The sequence below is a fragment of the Suricata suricatta genome, chromosome 4 (genome assembly GCF_006229205.1).
Source record: "Suricata suricatta isolate VVHF042 chromosome 4, meerkat_22Aug2017_6uvM2_HiC, whole genome shotgun sequence".
NCBI classification, from domain to species: Eukaryota; Metazoa; Chordata; class Mammalia; order Carnivora; family Herpestidae; genus Suricata; species Suricata suricatta.
Genome location: NC_043703.1, coordinates 81,803,741 through 81,810,959, shown reverse-complemented (window position 1 = coordinate 81,810,959; position 7,219 = coordinate 81,803,741).

Below are 7,219 nucleotides of genomic sequence, written 5' to 3'. Positions count from 1 at the left end.
TGAAATACAAAGAGAAAAAAAAAACACAACAGGACAGAGAATCCTGTGGGGTGGCATCAGCAGGTCTAGCATACATGATGTTGGAATCCCAAAAAGAGAAAACAGAGAGGAAAGGGTGGAAGAAATATTTGAAGTAGCAATTGCTATGAATTTTCCAAAGTTAATGACAGATACCAAGCCATGTAACCAAAAGCTCTGAGAATACTAAGCAAAATAAATACAAAACAAGACAGAAAACCAACCAACCACAAAATAAATAAAAGAAAAAAACCTATTCGCCTAGGCATATCATTTAAATCTCTCCCTCTCTTCTCTCTCCCGCCTCTCTCTCTCTCTCTCTCTCTCTCTCTCTCTCTCTCTCTCTCTCTCTCTCTCTCTTTCTCTCTCTGTCACACAGACACACACACACACACACACACACACACACACACACAGACACGGGATAGAGAAGATTCTGAAGGCAGTCAGAGAAAGAAACCGGGAAAACATAGAATTACAGTAGACATCTTGTCAGAACTCAGGTGAGCCAGAGACATCTTTAACAAGCTGAGAGAAAAAAGCTATCAACCCACAATTCTACATATACTGAAGATGTGTTCTACAAATGAAGGAGAATAAAGAGTTTTGCAGACCAACCAAAAACTGAGAATATGTGATCAACAGGCTTACACTACAATAAATGTTAAATGAAGTTCTTCAGACAAGAAGGAATATGATACAAGACTGAAACTTGGCTCTACACAAAGAAGTAAAGAACACTGGAAATGAAATACATGAAGGTAAAATGTTTTCTTTCTTTCTAATTGCCCTAAAGGAAATTTAGCTGTGTCTATAGAGCAAAACTAGTTGGTACACATGATGTGTTTATGGAATATATGAAAGCAAAATGCACGCTCACAGTAGCACAAAGGAGGGGAGGAGAGGGGTTGGTAGTGCACTGTTGTAAGGTCTTTGTGTTACATGGGAAGTGGTGTCATATTTGATGGTAGATTCTGATTAATTAAAGATGCACATTGTAAACCCTAAGGCAGCCACTACATTTTTTAAAAACGAGGTATGTTCTTTTATCTTGGCCACCAACTTGCTGTTCAGACAGGGGAAGACCCAGCAACTTCTTAGCCATGTGAGCCATAGCCACGGACGTGGGAGGCCTGGTAGTGCTGGAGGCGGAGCGTCACCACAAGACCAATTTCAACAAATATCACACAGGGAAGGTAGGTGTCAGGCGTTACCACTTAAATAGGACCCCAAACTCCTCCCGCCTGTCAACCTTGATAAACTGCCGATGTTGGTCAGCGAGCAGATGTGGGTAAACACTGCCAAAAGCAAGACTGTAGTGCTCCCATCATTGATGTGGTGCGTCCAGACTGCTACAAAGTTCTGGGGAAGGGAGAGCTCCTGAGGCGGCCTGTCAGGGTGAAGGCCAAATTATTCAGAAAAAGAACTGATGCTTTGGGATATGAGTGTGTCTGTGTGCGGGGGGGGGGAGGCGGGGGTGCAGCGGCTGTGTCCTGGTGGCTTGAAACCACATGGAGGAGGTTCCTTGAGTGCTTTAAAAGAAAACTGAAAACAAGTGTAAATAACACCTGAACAGTGGAAATAAAATAGGTAATTGAAAAGTTCAATTAACCAGAGACATCAGGAAAAGGGGGGAAAGGGGACCAAATAGAAAACATGTATAGAAAAACAAGTAGAAACATGACAGATTTTACTTCAAACTGTTGTAAGTTAGCAAACTGAGTAAAAACTGAAAATCATTAACTTGCTGTTTTGGCTTCTGTAAACTGCTTTGCAAATGTATCTTTCTGTTCACTGCTCTATGTGGCTCTTTGTTGGAATTATCAGAAGGTGCTAACCTCGCCTGTAAATTTGCCTGCTTTCCAAATGCCAACTTAGACCGTAAAACCGCACTCCCACCTCCTCTCTGAAGCTGACCGGGCAAAGTGTACACGTGGGAAGTCACGTATTCACTATCACACAGAACCTGGAGTGCCTAACTATAATTGGTCATCCAAGACCCTCTTTTTTTTTTTAATTTTTTCATTTACTTTTGAGAGACAGAGAGAGACAGTGTGAGCAGGGGAGGGTCAGAGAGAGAGGGAGGTAGAGAATCTGAAGCAGCCTCCAGGCTCTGAGCGGGCTGTCACCACAGAGCCTGACGTGGGGCTCGAACCCTCGAACTGTGAGATCATGACCTGAGCTGAAGTCGGGCGCTTAACCGACTGAGCCACCCAGGCGCCCCTAAGACCCTCTTAAGACAAAGAACTTCAAAACTGATAGGGTCCCGCCAGAACTACTGTCTGTTTGTAAAAATGTAACTGGGTGTCCTGAAATGCTGTAAACTCTAATTGGGTAACTAAATGATGATGTTTAATGCCTTGTTGAAGTCCATATAAGCTCACTGCCACCTTTATTCGGGGCCATTCTCTGCCCCTTAACACCAGGGAGATCAGGTTTGGCCTGGCTGTAAATAAAATCTTGCCTCGCTTCTATTTGGCATTTGGTGGTCTTTATCATCACCCTGTTACACTGAAATAAAGTGGGTAATTGAAAAATTAAATTAACCAGAGACATGAGGAAAACAGGGGAAAAGGGACCAAACAGAAAACATGTATAGAAAAACAAGTAGAAACATGACACATTTTACTTCAAACCTACCAGTGATCATATTGAATGTAAATGGTCAAAACACACCAATTAAAAGACCGTGAATATTAGATTGGATGAAAAAAATGAGACTGAAGTTTATGCTATCTACAAGTAACTCACTTGAAATATAAAGGTATGATAGGTTGAAAGCAGAAGTTTGAAAGTGTCTGTTGTGCAAACATTAAAGAAAACCGGAGCAGCTTTGTAAATATCAAAATACACTTTGGAACAGGACATATTTATCAGGGGTAAGGAGGGACAAGACTTGACGAAGGGGTCAGTTCTCCAAAAATATATAGGAATCTTACAGGTGTATGCACTGAACAAGAGAGTTTCCAAACACAAAATGAAAACTGATAGAAAGGAAAGGAAAAGCAGGCAAATACACCATAAGGTTGTGACAGCAACACTGCGCTCTCAGTAACCAAGAGAGCAGGGTGGAAAAAAATCCATAGAAATAAAGAACACACAAGCAACACCATAAATTAACTCGACCTGGTTGACATTTATGAAACACACACATTTATGGAATTCTACAGCAGAATCCGTATTTTTTTTTCAAGTGCAACATGGAACGTTTATCAAGATTGGCCACATTCTGGGCCTTAGAACAAACCTTAACACATTAAAGGGAAAATTCCCAAACATTTAGAAATCAAATATCATACTTATAAATGACCTGAGAGTCAAAGAAGAAGTTTCAAAAGAAAGGTTAAGTGTTTTGAATCGAAAGAAAATGAAAAGGCGGTATATCATATTGTGCGCAGCTAATACAGTGCTAATGGGACATTTGCAGCATGAAAGGCTTACATTAGAGAAGTAAGGTCTCAGATTGGTAATCAAACCTCCACATCAAGAAACCAGAAAAAGAAAAGCAAGGTAAACTCCAAGCCAAGCAGAAATAAGTAACTGGTAAAGATATAGACTAAAAATGAGATTAAAAGCAGAAAAACAATGGAAACTAACAGAAAGTGAAAGTTTTGAAAGAATAAATAGCATTGATACAGAGGAGCAGACAAAACTGAAATTCCCGATATCAGCAATGAAATAGGGCTCGTCACTATGTCCATAATCCACAATGCCCATAAGCCCAACAGTGCCACAACATGGACAGTAATTGTCAAGTAGGCATAAAAATATGCTAATCTGGTCTTTGAGTGTGTCCTTGTGGTCCATTTAGTGTACACACCAGGACCTTCTCTGCTAGCTCAAGATGAAGATAATTGGAGGCTGTAGTAGTTCCCAGGGATAGGACTTTAATTAGATTTTCAGCTGCTCACTAATCATCCCTCCTTAGAGCATGTATGCCTGATGAGAGTATTAATCCACATACAACATCTACCAATGCACATATATATGATTGTTCAGACTGAAGGCTTTAAAGTGTCATCATGACATTTCTGAGAATGCCTCTTATGGACACAGTGCTACAGGGAGCATATGTGGCCTAGGTGCAGGTTGACATCCCCCTAGTGCCTCCTCTGAGGCCGCACGGTCCTTTGGTGGCTAATTGCCATGACTGAGTGCCTTGAGGATACTGAAGCAGATCTGGTCCTGACAGACACCCGGCTCCTTTGTTGGCTGACATTACCTCAAGGGCTCCCCAAAGATGTTTGTAGATGTCCTGGAGGGTAGTGTAGGACTCCCAGTCTTTACCACCTCCCTCCCAACTTCTTTTTCACACAGGATTTCATAAAATCCTTGCCTATTTCATCCTGCCTTGATTTCAAAATATTCCAACTGTGGTGATGTTTCAGACTCTTGCCTGAACTCTTGTATAGAGTGGTTTGAACTTGGTGATGATTTCCAAGGGGCACGCAGAAAAGAGTTTCACAAAGGGGTTTATTTAAGGGGATCGTTATTCCAATGACAAGGCTGAGGTGTGAATGGAGGTTGTCCTCGCTGCCAAGTTCACGTGTCATGGTCAGCCCTAGGACGCGGGGGTGTTTTGGAGCTGATAAGCACGTGAGGGGGTGAGTAGCAAATCCATTCGGGAATGCTGGAGAGGAGTTGGAAAAGCGCCCTGGCTGGGGGGCTGCGGCGGTGGCAGCGGTAACGTCCGAGGACCGCCGTCCGCCCGCAGTGCGGTTGCGCTGGGTGCTCTGCGCTTCTTCCCGCACATCCGTTCTCTGCCCAGGCCGCCCCTGGGGTTGCAGCGTCGGCGCAAAGGGCTGCGACGTCGGACCACGGGGCTGAAACGACAGCGCATGGGGCTTGGGCGTCGGTGCATGGCCCCGGAGCGTCGGCGCACGGCTCCCTCGGCTCCCCCGCCCTCCGACGTGGGCTGGGCGCCCGGGCTCTCGGGGCCTTCATTTCTCCCGCGCCCTCTCGCCTCACCTCGGTTCGGTTCCTCTTCACGGCTCATGCGCCCCCCGCAGGCAACTGCAACTCCAATAGCGGCGCCTGTGGGGCTCCGGGGAGGCGGCACCTTCTTACTGTACCTGCCCGAAGGGGAGCTCCGTCCTCTCTCCCTCGTTCTCTCATCACCCAGCCCCCACCTCGGAAAGATACCCCCCTCGCTCGATACTCTCAGGAGTGTCCCGACTTTCCCGCTTGGCCTGGACCAGTGCAGACGGTAAGAAGGTCGATGGAATGAGAATTTCAAAATTCTCCTCATGGCCTGGGGAGCGCTGCTTGGGCAGGGAATTGCTTTGCTATCTTTTTACCAAATCACATTTCACAGGCTGTTTCGTATTCAATCTGTAAAGTGGCGCTGGAGAGTTCAGGGAGAACCTGCCGCTCTGACGGGCTCGGTGGACGTCTCAAAGCTAGAGGGCATTACAAAGCCTAGTTTACAACGGACCCGGTGCCATCTAGGTCACAGCACTCTGCTTTGGACAGGGCACAATTAGAAGAACACCTGTCAATAGAAATGAAGGACTTAATTCTCGGTTTCCCTCAAGTAATGGCATATAACTGATATTTCACTTAAAGCCTGCTTTTAAGGTGCTTGGCTTCAACAGCTGGCTTCCTGTAATTTTTCTTTATCCTGTTTAAAAAAATGTTTCCTATGGTACCATTATTCCTTGCAGGGTTCTGTTTGATCTTCTATGCATCGTATTCTTACTAATGCAGTGTCAAAATATTTGTACCAGCAATGTCCTGTTCTGGGTGACCTCTCTTTAAGAAATACTGCCTTTGTTGATTTTCATGTTAAGAATAGATCTGTTCACAACTATCTAACTCTGTTCATGGTAATTGCACTATTTCCTCAGATGAACACTTCAAAGAAAAGGAAATGGGAAAGAAACTAATAAATACGTGTAGCAATCAGGTTAAAGATCCCAGCGCTATTTGTAAACCAAATAAATCATTTAGTCACTAAAAGAACCTTTAAGGTGCACCTGGGTAGCTCAGTGGGTTAAGTGTCTGACTCTTGATTTCAGCCCAGGTCATGATCTCAAGGTTGTGGGATCAAGCCCCACATTGGACTCTTCACTGAGTGTGGAACCTGCTTGAGATTCTCTCTGCCCCTCCCCTGCTGGAGCTTGTGCTCTCCCTATCTCTCAAAGTAGATTAATAAACTAAAAAAAGACCCTTTAATGACTGATTACTTATTTCTTCCTATAACTTCCAACAATCAAAACCATTAAAATGCAAAGAAACTTAAGTTTACTCTTCAACTGGAAATCTATAATTTATTCATCAACAGGTAATTCTTAGTAGTGATAAAATGATTATAATGTGTATCAATTTGTTTGGCTAATCAGTAAGCCATCTTATAATCCTGATACATTTTGAAGGGCAAAGCAATTCATCTTAAAATTGGTTGCTAGTGCAACATTTCAACAAATTCTTAATGACACCTGTAATTAGAGACTGGGGGAAATTGTCTTAATCCTTAAAGCCTTGGGTAGTGAAGCAAGCACTTTGATTTCAAAGGCCTTTTCCAGTTTTCCCTGGAAAAGACAGTCAAAGCGGCTGCTCTTTGAATGGGTATGCTGCGCTCTGCTATGGGACATGTGAGTCTTCTGGACTCGGTGCCATCTTGAGATTTTTTTTTTTTTATCTCTATGGAAGAACATCATGCTTGGTAACAGTTGACAATAGCCAACTCTTGGGGAAATTTTAGTTTTCAGAACCCTCCAGAGTGATTGGTGAAGGACAGTGGTACTCAGCTAGGATCATCTTGCCCTCCAGAGGACATTTGGCAATGTGCTTTCTGATAAGCATGACTCATGAGGGATGCTAGTGGCATCTGTAAGCAGACACCAGAGCCACTGCTAAATACTCTACAGAGCACGGTCTAGCTCTCACAATTAAGAATTTTCTGGTCCTGATAGAAGCCACTGAGAATGACAGGGACCTCTCTGCCTTCCTTGAAGCTGCCTGGACCTCTCTGGTCGACTCTGCTCAGTCTCCTGGGAAATGTCACAAGCCAGACCATCGCTGGACTGAGCTGGCATGTGGAAACATCAGCTGTCGCCGGTCCCTCCACTTCCCCCCTCCAGCAGGACTCACTGGGAGGTCCTCACTGGTCTGGATTCCAGTCTCAGGAAAACTCAATGGTTTATCAGGTCAGGAAGCTGCATGCTTTAGGTTTTTTCCTTTTAACTTGTTCTGAAAGGTC